Source organism: Macrobrachium rosenbergii, chromosome 27 (genome assembly GCF_040412425.1).
Source record: "Macrobrachium rosenbergii isolate ZJJX-2024 chromosome 27, ASM4041242v1, whole genome shotgun sequence".
NCBI lineage: Eukaryota > Metazoa > Arthropoda > Malacostraca > Decapoda > Palaemonidae > Macrobrachium > Macrobrachium rosenbergii.
In genome coordinates this window covers 38242009-38254508 of record NC_089767.1, presented here as the reverse complement: position 1 = coordinate 38254508, position 12500 = coordinate 38242009, and the positions used below count along the sequence as shown (strand labels likewise).

Below are 12500 nucleotides of genomic sequence, written 5' to 3'. Positions count from 1 at the left end.
TATAGAATTGAAATAGAATGTCATGAATATCTTAAGCACAGTTTTGGATCCATAACAGTTTTCTCTCTCTCTCTCTCTCTCTCTCTCTCTCTCTCTCTCTCTCTCTCTCTCTCTCTCTCAGTCTGTCTGTCTGTCTCTCTCGTACACACGCACACCTTTTGCATGCAGAATTCCCTTATACACTTGACTTTTTATTTTTATTACCACAGCGTCCATACAGTGTTTGTAAACTTAGGAATGAAAAGTGAATAGAAATTTTCTTCCTGATTTGAGCTTTCATGTCAAAAAACAATTTCAATAAAAGCATTTCCATTCATAAAAAACAAAGGCATAATGTATAAACATAAAAACACGTTTTTGAGTGTTACTTGCAAATAAATGGTACATTAGAAAATAAATGGATGAATATGACCCGTGCAACAGGTTGATAATGCAACCAGGAAGTAAATAATGGTACAATATGCAACTGTGAACCAGTACTTAAATCTAAGTCTCACTTTAGTAAGGTTTCGTAGAGATAATATTAGGACCGCTTTCTCATTTTACAAGTGAAAGCTCTGAGTAGTTTTTTATTAAGTGGCAGTCGTAATATTTTCTCTACATTTTTAGTTGGTGCTTAGAAAATAGACGTTGCAATAGTAGATACAGAAAAAATACGTACCATACCAGATGAATGACTTGCTCTCGCAGTTATATTGCTCATGTTTTAATCTAATTTGTGATTATATTTTACTTGTAAACTTTTTAAACTACTAAACCCAGGCCTGACACTTGAAAATGACCTCATTGTTCAGAAGCTTGACTTCTAAATGTTTTTGTATTGATCAAGAATGTTAAATTCATCTTTCTAAGAGAACTATTATAAAATTATAATTTTTAGAGCTGAGTCTTCCATAACAAAGTCTTACCGTTAAGGTTGTTCGTTGATGTCAACATCCCTCGGTCCAGTTTCCTGGAAGGCGAGACAACTGAATGTGGGTAGAGAGGCCCGTAGACTTTTTCGCGCCAGTCTTTCCAGACAAGACACCTGTCACTAAATTTGACAATTTTTCGCTTAATTTTTAGAACTAACGATAAATTTGACAACGTGCCGTGATTTTTAGTGAGGGAATGATGCCGCAGTATTACATTGCGCCAAATGCGCCTCCTCCCACATTTTTTTTTCGCCTCGTTTTGTTTACAAACATAATTGTGTCGTTTTCGCACGATTATTTTTGTTTCGTTGGAAAGTGTTTTGTTCAAGAGTTTCGTGAGTTTACTTACGGAAGGGTCTCCCTTTTGTGTGTTCTTTTTTCTGTTGCATCTGATGTACTGTCGTTTAGTAGCGTGAGTGAACAGCTGGTATCCAGAGAGAGGGAAACTTACCTGTGGAAGGGAGGTCGTCTGCTTCGCGAAGGTGAAATAGCTAAGCGTCACAACTGTGGATTTCGTGTCGTGGGACATGTCGTTCTCGCCGTTCTTTGTAAATAGATCGTTCTGCACGAAAACGACAGAATGGAAGGCGACACGGAGCAGCTAGTCGAGTCGCGACGGCGCCAAGGAGGAGGGAGGAGGAAGCAGGGGGCGGCCGATGGTGGGTCGATGAAGGATTTCGTCGAGCGCGGACTGGCGACAGCACGGTACGCACGATACACTCGCTCAGGTAGTACTGGAAAGTTTCGCGCGCGAGACGTTCCTCTAGTTTTATACCGCCCCGCAGGACCTTATTAGGCAACCCCCATGAGCGCCGACCGCCCTTCCATTGGCTGACTCCCTCGCCCGCCGGCCAATGGCTTGGCCGCGTGGCGCGGCACCGCCGCCTATTGGTCCGGTCGCTCGCGAAGACCCTCCCCCCTTTTTCTAAGATCCCACGGATTTTTGGAGAGATTTTTGCTTTTCGAACATCCTTCAATATTATGTTTCTTGTCTTTTGTTTGACTGATAACTTCAGGTGCTTTCGAAAGTTAATCTAAAAATGTATCGTTTCTGTAATGTAATATATTCCTTTATTTCATGGAAAAACCTCCGGATATTAAATTGACAGATTGAAAAAGGACAGTCCTATATATCTTGGTCAAATCAGAAGTCCCTACAGAGAGAGAGAGAGAGAGAGAGAGAGAGAGAGAGAGAGAGAGAGAGAGAGAGAGAGAGAGAGAGAAGTTATCCCATAGGTCAAGACACCTGTCCTTAGTGATAGACGAATTTTACCTGACGCATTACGTGGGTTCTTTATTTATAGGTTTTTCTTTTTCTCAAGGCATTGTATGGGCAAGATTACTTTAATATTAAAAAAACATGACAGTTTATGATAAGATTTATTCTAGACTTCACCGTAATTTCTTTTGTTAATTATATCATGTCGCAATCGCAAGGTTTGTGTAGATTTGCTTAGGGCATAGAAAAATATGCATTACAAAATAGAAACTATAGAAAAATACGGTCCTTACCAGATGAATTACTAGATGTTGAAACTATTACCCACATTTCAGTTTCTGATATAATTTAGATTACATTTTGCTTTTGAATTCCCCTTACACAAGTTTCTATGATTTTGACTACTGAAATCAGTATTATTTCATCTGTGTATGTAAGGTAATCAACCCTCGTGTGTCTTTTTCAGTAGTTGTATGTTAATGATTTTTACAGACAACTTAAAAAAAAATGTCTTTCATGTTTTTCACTATATGAGTACGTTATATTTCTCCTTTTCAATGACTTTTGTAGTATCGATTTTTTGTGGTGTATACGCAGTTGTGTTTGTAGATAAAATTAACTGCATTTCTCCATCTACAGTATGACTTTCCACTAACAGTATCACAGTGTATTGCCAAGACAGATATATGAAGTATACAGAAACGAAATAGATTTAATTAAGTGTTTTCGGGTCTCGACCCTGAATTCTTTGACATTTCCAGAAGTATGGAATTAGGGAATGTTAACCACTAAGCAGGTAATGCAGAATCATCTCTCTGTATGAGTGCTAAGTTTTGCCCTCGAAGGTTTTATACATAGGGATATTTTATACTTAGGGATATTTTATACGTAGGGATATTTTATATGTAGGGATATTTTATACGCAGGGATATTTATACACGGATATTTTATACTTAGGGATATTTTATACGTAGGGATATTTTATATGTAGGGATATTTTATACGCAGGGATATTTATACATATGGATATTTCATACATGGGGATATTTTATATGTAGGGATATTTTATATACAGGGATATTTTATACGTAGGGATATTTTATACACAGGGATATTTATGCATAGGAATATTTTATTCATGGGGATATTTTATACATAGGGATATTTTATACATGGGTATATTTTGTATGTAGGGATATTTTATATACAGGGATATTTTATATGTAGGGATATTTTATACACGGGGATATTTTATACATAGGGATATTTTAGTAGGATATTTTATACATAGGGATATATATACTTAGGGGTATTTTTATACATAGGGATATTTTATACATAGAAATATTTTATAAGTGTGTTTCATTGAGTATTTTGTTCTGCCCGGTCCTAATAGTTGTGGCTATGTCCTTCTTGTCCTCCTTTGGGGAGTATCGTGAATTCTGTAAAAGGTTCACCCAATTATTTGCATATTTATGTTCAGGCATAATTGTTGTGTACAATTGCCACTAACAAATGGAGGGGCGGTGGTATTATATTGCCCGTTTGGGATTAATTATCTTATGAAAGTTAACATAACGTATATAACTGATGTAATAGAATTGTAGAATTTCCGTTATCATTACCAGATTCTCTGTGAAATATTATTTGTTGTTCGTGTAGTGCACAGTTGAAATGTTCGTCTTGCTATCATGTTTTTGTAGGAAGTCTTTATAATCTACCGTTTTCATGTTACGCTTATTATATATATATATATATATATATATATATATATATATATGTATGTGTGTGTGTGTGTGTTTGTGTGTGTATATATGTATATACATACATACATACATATATATATATATATATACATACATACATATATATATGTATGTGTATATGTATGTTCTATTTCATCTGAATGAATGTTTCACACGTAGCGACATAACATGGATTCCACTTTCGACAATACTCTGGCTGCTCTATTTTTCGCCTTGTATAAACTCCATGCTTCAAAATTCCCTCTCTGTTGCATGCTTCCCCAATATCCTGTAGTCGTTCTTTTTGTTCCAGGGAACTGTCATCTTTTTCGCTGTTAAGCCCGTTTATTAGTTTTCTTTATCAGTTTTCTGTAAAAGAAAACTATTAGTGCCGGCTTTGTCTGTCCGTCAGCACTTTTTTCTATCCGCACTTTTCTGTCCGCCCTAAGATCTTAAAGACTACTGAGGTTAGAGGGCTGCAAATTGGTATGTTGATCATCCTACCTTCCAATCGTCAGACATACCAAATTGCAGCCCTCTAGCTTCAGTAGTTTTGATTTTATTTAAGATTAAAGTTAGTCATAATCATGCGTCTGGGAACGATATAGGACAGGCCATCACCGGGCCGTGGTTAAAGTTTCATGGGCCGCGGGTCATACAGCATTATACCGAGACCACCGAAAGACAGATCTATATTCGATGGGCTTGATTATACGCTGTACAGAAAACTCGACTGCGCCGAAGAAACTTCGGCGCATTTATTACGTGTTTCCTATTGTTTTTCTTGTTTTGTTTTATCATGTGTAGTGGCTATAGCATTGAAATGATCGTATTACGAGTGATTTACCTCGTTATCTCTTCTTTCTATATTTCCCTTTCTCTCATACTACTTCCTAATGAACACCATAATATTCTTTGGAAGGTTGAATTTCAAGTCAGTGGCCCCTGTGGTGGGCTTGTTCCATATGAATAGGTTTCATCTTCTGAATAATAATAATAATAATAATAATAATAATAATAATAATAATAATAATAATAATAATAATAATAATAATAATAATAATAATAATAATAATAATAATAATAATAATAATTATATGTCAAGGTTTTATCACCAAATATTCGCAGTTATCTGTCAGTCATAAAATAATTTCAGAAAGACAGTAGATTCGATGAAGAAAAACGGCTCTTTGATAAAAAAGGAAAATGCCGACGATAATTTACTACTGAGAAAATAAAAATAAAAAAGAAAGCAATTTTTTGCATAAAAGAAAAATAAATTTTGAACAGTTTAACATTCATGTGAAAAGCATTTTTTTTACGTAAGCTTTGGAATATTTCCATTTTTTATTTGTGTATGTATGAACCAGTGCATGTGTACTTACATGAATGACGTTGCATGCTAATAATCTTAATCTTACGTAAATACTTATGATAATCTTTTAATAGCTTCTTTCTTTCTTTCAACAGGTACGTGCTTTGTAACTCAAGGGAGCTGACGCGCGCTTGCGGGTGAGTACATAAGATGGATTTTGTCCTGCAATTTTTGAGAAGAACTTTTATTATTAGCAATTGCTATGATGCATTTCTCCCTGATCCCTGGGGGGTTAGTGCCGTCAGTGCACCTCGTGCAGTGCACTGTAGGCATTACTTACTGTTCTTTGCAGTGTCCCTTCGGCCCCTAGTTGAAACCCCTTTCGTTCCTTTTACTGCACCTCCTTTCATATTCTCTTTCTTCCATCTTACTTTCCTGAACCCTCTCCTAACAATTGATTCATAGTGCAACTGCTTTGAGGTTTTCCTCCTGTTACACCTTTCAGACCTTTTACTGTCAGTTTCCGTTTCAGCGCTGAATGACCTCATAGGGGCCAGTGCTTGGCGTTTGGCCTAAATTCTATATATTCAATTATTTTCTCCCTGATGACTTTTCATAAATTACTCTTTCGTTCACTGCCGTTCAGTTTAATAATTTTATTTTCCGGATAGCGTAATTTTCGTTGCTTTTCCCGTAGTATTAGTTTATAGACTATATATATATATATATATATATATATATATATATATATATATATATATATATATATATATATATATATATATATATATATATATATATATATATATATATATATATATAATATATATATATGTGTGTGTGTGTATGTGTATGTGTGTGTGACTGTGAAATATTTTCTGTCAAAACAGAATTCTCTCTAACAAAAGGAGCCATAAAAACGCCAAAATGTAGAAAGTTAATGCTACATTTCGGAGAACAACTGTCTCCCTCGTCAGGAAGTTGTTCTTTGAAATATAGCAATAACTTCCTACATTTTGGCGTTTTTATGATACATATATTCGTTTATATTCCTTTCGTCGTTCCGCAAGGTGTTACCCTTCCCCCCCTTTTTTTTTCTTCCGGAAACGGGTCTTCATTGTCACCCTCCTCCCCCCGGGGATCGAACCCGAGACATGCCTTTGCACGCTTATTTGCAAGTTGGTGAGCTCTTCATTCGATTATGCTGTCATTGCAATCATATGTATACAGCATACTTCTATACATATACACGTGAAAATAAAATGTAGCAACGCATGATAGAGATTATGGCCGGGAAATATATTCGTCTTATAAATATATTCGTCTTTCTCTTTTGTTTATATAAGATAGATAAGATAATATTTTGGACAAAGGCTGTCAGATGAATCCTAAGCGCAGGTGCCCGCTCGCTCGGTCTTGTAATAAATGTCGAAGTTTTCATCTTCTTTGCAAACTTGTTTGCCGATTGTGACATCTTGCTTTCATTCTATAATTTATAGCAGTTCTTAATCTTCAGTATTTAGTTATGCGGTTCGTCGGAGTGGTTTGTAACCGTTTAGAATGAAATTGAAAAGATCTTGGTGATTCACTCTCTAAAAAAGAAAGCCGTTGTTATTGTTATAAGAAATAACATGGCGTCTCCTAGAGGCGGTTGTATAGAAATCGGAGTTTTCATTTCACGTGTTTAAAGAATTTAGATGGAATTTGAAAAAAAATATACTTTTGTAATATTTGTAGAACATTGTTAGGTCTTCTGCTTTGCAAGATATATGTATATATATACACACATATATATGTATATATATATATGTATGAATTTTTGTCTTCATAGCTGAGTGGGTAAAGTCAACTGTCTATCGTCGTTTCTAAATCAGGTTCGTGTCTGACCGTGGCAGAAGCACTTATCTTCTGGATGACAGGGATTCCCAAGGTATAGTGAGTGCGATATTAAACGATATTTTAGACACATATATATATATATATATATATATATATATATATATATATATATATATATATATATATATATATATATATGTGTGTGTGTGTGTGTGTGTGTGTGTATGTGTGTATGTGTGTATAGCTGTGTAGGTGTATGTGTGAGTGTGTGGGTGTGCAGCTCAAGTGTGCAATAAGTCTCTTACACCTCCTCAACCCTGTGTTTACACTGGACGAGTACGCTTGTGTAAACGATGCTTATAGGCTCTCCTCTGGAAAAGAATCGAATGCATTACTTCTTGGCCTCTCTGCTTGCGTCGTTTTATTTTTAGAAGGGGCGGAGGGGAGGGGGAAGGAGGCTGTGATGATTGCGGACCCTTCGAAAGCTTTTGAGCGTATTGCTCTGTTTCGGAGGGAATATTATTATTATTATTATTATTATTATTATTATTATTATTATTATTATTATTATTATTATTATTATTATTAGTTATGTAATGAAAATCCACAATTATATGAATAAGTTGTATTAATATGCAAAAGATTTATTTATATAACTGTGGTTTTTTATTACGAAATAGTTTTTCACGATGTTGTGAATTTCTTAGCGTTATTATTAATATTATTACTATTCAAAAGATAAACACCTATAATAATAATAATAATAATAATAATAATAATAATAATAATAATAATAATAATAATAATAGGTCATATTAAAAGGATGGCTGTATTATGCAAATTTATCTCATACAGTATCTTTAATAAGACCTGTTTAAAATAGGGTCTATTCCCTTAATAATAATAATAATAATAATAATAATAATAATAATAATAATAATAATATTATTATTATTATTATTATTGTTGTTCAGAAGATAAATCCCTATTCATATGGAACAAGCCCTATGTAATAATATATATATATATATATATATATATATATATATATATATATATATATATATATATATATATATATATATATATATATGTATAATGACCCTCAAGAACAGAATCATATTCCATCCTCGCCTTCAAAGAACGTGACTGGTCTTCCCATCCCTCGCAACGGAAGATGTAGAAGATTGAATGAGAGAAACGAAAGAAATACGTATTTCCGAATCCTTCCATTCCTGATTTCTTTCATTTTTTTCCCCCCTCCATAAATCATCACCTGCCCTACGTCTTCCTCTCGTCTCTCTCCTTTGAAATCACGTCTCACGATTCTCATATAAATCTCCGGCTGGTACGAGGACTCTCCCGGTCTCCCGGCGTTCGTAAATCTCGCGCGTTCGTCCCGTGTTGAATCGGGCCGCTTTCCGATACTAATTCTCGCCTCTTCCCGTTCTGATTTGTGGCGTTGCATCTGCCTGGCGCAGCATCGCCGATCGCCCCGTTTCTTCCGTGTTTGTGCGTTAATTATGGGACGTCTGGACGCGTCTTATCTGAGGGCCGGGTGATTGCGGTGGAGCTCGAGGCTGAGGGAGAGAGAGAGAGAGAGAGAGAGAGAGAGAGAGAGAGAGAGAGAGAGAGAGAGAGAGAGAGAGAGAGAAATATATATATATATATATATATATATATATATATATATATATATATATATATATATATATATATATATATATATATATATATATATATATATATATATATAGAGAGAGAGAGAGAGAGAGAGAGAGAGAGAGAGAGAGAGAGAGAGAGAGAGAGAGAGAGAGAATGAGAGGGTGGGAAATATATATTTATATAATTGTATATTTATCTATACATATATATATATATATATATATATATATATATATATATATTAGAGAGAGAAACTGAGAGAGAGAGAGGGTGGGAAATATGTATTTATATAAATGTATATTTATATATACATATATATATATATATATATATATATATATAGAGAGAGAGAGAGAGAGAGAGAGAGAGAGAGAGAGAGAGAGAGAGAGAGAGAGAGAGAGAAAGTCCGGTCGTTTTCAATTGTGATATCTGCAGGCTTAAAAGGAACGCCACGATGCATTGTTGTGGTCGTGCCCAATCGAACGCCACCTCGATGAGCGATAACCCGTGACGTCAGCGGTTGTTTACATTCGCGTCGATTCCCCGGAGAAAGAGACGAGGCATATGCGCACTCCTCCATTCGCCTTTTGAGAGGCACAGTACATCACGGGGTGGTGGGTGGTGTGATGATGAAGTGGGCGTGAGGCATACGAAGGAAAGGTGGGCATTAAGACAAGAGAGCTTGAATTACGAGGGAAAGGTGGGTGTGTTGTTTTAGACGCGGGCGAGAGGGGAGTTAGAGAGGTTGATATAGAAAGGTGATCGTGGATGTTGTCTGGAAAGGTGTGTTTAATAAATGCACGAGATACGGCTCGTGGCGTTAGATAGACAGGTTTGCTCGTCTAGTGGAATTTTCGATTTGGCACAAAATGGATAAGTGGTTGTTTGGAAGTAATTGGTCTTATGGGAGGGAAACGTAGGTATTGAAAACTTAGGGTTGAAGAGATAGATAGGCGATATTTTATAGAAGTTGATGTGAGAAGAGGCAGTAAAGCAGACTTAGAAAGTCTGCTTAAAAAAGGAGTTAGAGAGGTAGACAAAACATTGTGCTTAGGTGGAGTAGAAAGGTAGGCATTAAATTAGTTGTTATTATTATTATTATTATTATTATTATTATTATTCGGGAAATTAAACGTAAAAATAGTAGGGGAGTTTATTATTATTATTATTATTATTATTATTATTATTATTATTCAGAAAATTATGTACAAATATAATAAGGGGAGTTTATTATTATTATTATTATTATTATTATTATTATTATTATTATTATTATTATTATTATTATTATTATTATTATTATTCATGAGATGAAATATAAGAATAGTAAGGCGAGGAATACGTATTGAGGAAAAAGTGGATATCATTAGCAATGGATATAAGGATAAAATAAATACTGAAAAGTGGATTTGGTTTCATGACGTATTTAGGCTGTCACTGCCAGACAGCCAGTGATAAGAAATTAAAAAATTGAGTTGGAGGGGTTGGACAGCATAATAAAGAGATCCAGAAAATAAATGAGATGAAGTACAATAATCTAAGAAGTAATAGCTAGAGAGGTTGGACAGCAAATTGAAGACAGGAAGCGGGAATGGAGATGAAGTTAAAGGCTAAAAAGTGGGCGCAGCTAGGGGCCGAAGGATCTGCAAATACCCTTTAGTAATGCCTACAGTGCACCGCGTGAGGTGCGCTGTCGGCACTTAACCCCCTACTGGGATTGAAAAGTTAGATATTAAGTATTATGCAAGGGTTGGTTTTAAGCGAAGTGGGCGTAAACCAGAGGTGGTATCGGAGTGGGAGGTTGAAGAATGCGTAAAGGGTATGGGAGAATTGTATGGTGTGAGTTCTCTCTCTCTCTCTCTCTCTCTCTCTCTCTCTCTCTCTCTCTCTCTCTCTCTCTTCGGTCGTGATCGAAGCTTCTTTAGTTCACACAGTTTATTGATCCCTTCGACAGTTATGTTCACGATCACGAACGCTTCTTTTCTATTAACCTTCCCCCATCCGCCCCCATTCACGTTGGGTGTTTGTGTGAGTGTGTTTGTGTAGGTCGTTCTCCTGTTTTTTTTTTTTCATGATAGATTGCAAGCGTAGAAATGGCTTTCAAAGTTTGCGTGATTCCGTTTGTTTTTTCTTATTTTCTGTAATAGTAAACTATTGTGCCGGCTTTGTCTGTCCGTCCTCAGATCTTAAAACTACTGCGGCTAGAGGGCTGCAAATTGGTGTGTTGATCATCCACCCTCCAGTCATCAAAGATACCAAATTACAGCCCTCTAGCCTCAGTAGTTTTTATTTTATTTAAGGTTAAAGTTAGCCATAATCGTGCTTCTGGCAACGATATAGGATGTACCGCCACCGGGCCGTGGTTAAAGTTTCATGGGCCGCGGGTCATACAGCATTATACCGAGACCACCGAAAGATAGATCTGTTTTCGGTGGCCTTAATTATACGCTGTAGCTGCTATACAGAAAACTCGATTGCTCCGAAGAAACTTCGGCGAATTTTTTACTTGTTTTTTCGTGTTTGGTTTGGTAATTTGGTCTTTTAATTTCTTTTACTTTTATGAATTTCATCAAGTATTGTTTTAGCAGTAAAAGAGTCTAAGTTTGTACTAAAAATTCAGGTATTATTATTATAAAAAATATTTAGGAAAATTGTTAAATGTTTAGATGAGACATTTGGTTTGTAAAAAAAAAACTGATGATGAACTGTAAATTTTTCACATATATATAAATTTTTTCTAGGTATTTTAACTAATTTACGGGCATCTAATAAAGAACAGAAGCCAGTGATTGCTGACTGACAGATTGAGTTAAGAAAATGCGTTAGAATTTAATTTTTTATCCTTCTTAGAGACCTTTAAATTTTAAAAAAATAATATTTGAAAGACATTCTTCTAATAACAGCAACAGACAGAATTAATAATTCAACACTGATATCCTACGTCTCTTCTGATACTTTCACTTGAGAGAGAGAGAGAGAGAGAGAGAGAGAGAGAGAGAGAGAGAGAGAGAGAGAGAGAGAAGACCATCATCCTTACTCCTATGGGATTAGCCAAGTGTTTTGGCTTTGGGGGATGTGTGGATAGGATGAGGAGATGAGAGGGTAAGGAAAGAGTCTCTCTCTCTCTCTCTTTCTCAAGAGGAGTGAGGTCATCGGGAGGATGTCTTGAGAGAGAGAGAGAGAGAGATTGCAAGATGTAAAGCTTTACTAGTGTTGAGCCGCTAATGGCTTTTATCACTCGACAAAAGTCCGGTAGTCGGCTCCCGAGGTTCGTGCCCTTCTTGTTCGGACTTCTGTGTATAAGAGACACGCGCAGGATGGGTGGACGGGGGAGGGTTAAAGAGAGAGGGGGGGGATAGCTTGGGATAGCAGAGTTGATACAGGATGTTTGAGGATAGAGTGAAGATGAAAGGACGCTCGATTTAAAAGAGAAGAGACGATAAATGAAGTGGGAGACGAAGGGTTATTGAGGACTGGAGTCTAATTTGCGTAATCGTATGTAAATACTTTTTTTTCCATTTTGTTGAGGGAAAACTGCATTGACTGTCTTGTTAACGCTTCTTTATTTTCACCTTTTCACAGTTAATTGAGATTAATACGGGTTGATTCAAATGATTTAACCCGTAGTGCTGTCAGTGCACTTCATGCGGTGCACTGTAGGCATTACTTAAGTGCACTTCATGCGGTGCACTGTAGGCAATACCTAAGGTTGTTTGCAGCGTGCCTTCGGCCCCTGGCTGCAACCCCTTTCGTTCCTTTCACTGTACCTCCTTTCATATTCTTTCTTCTATCTTACTTTCCTT

General features: G+C 36.0%; 1 protein-coding gene and 1 long non-coding RNA gene across 3 annotated transcripts in view; one reads left to right on the top strand and one right to left on the bottom strand.

The window, feature by feature from the left end:
• The window catches only part of LOC136853664 (uncharacterized), a 36757-nt gene extending 34928 nt beyond the window's left edge, over positions 1–1829 (bottom strand). The window contains exon 1 of the long non-coding RNA XR_010857523.1: positions 1366–1829. This is a non-coding gene — a long non-coding RNA (uncharacterized lncRNA). The remainder of the gene's footprint in view (positions 1–1365) is intronic.
• The window catches only part of LOC136853666 (serum response factor-like), a 455910-nt gene that overhangs the window by 90342 nt on the left and 353068 nt on the right, over positions 1–12500 (top strand). The window lies entirely within an intron of this gene.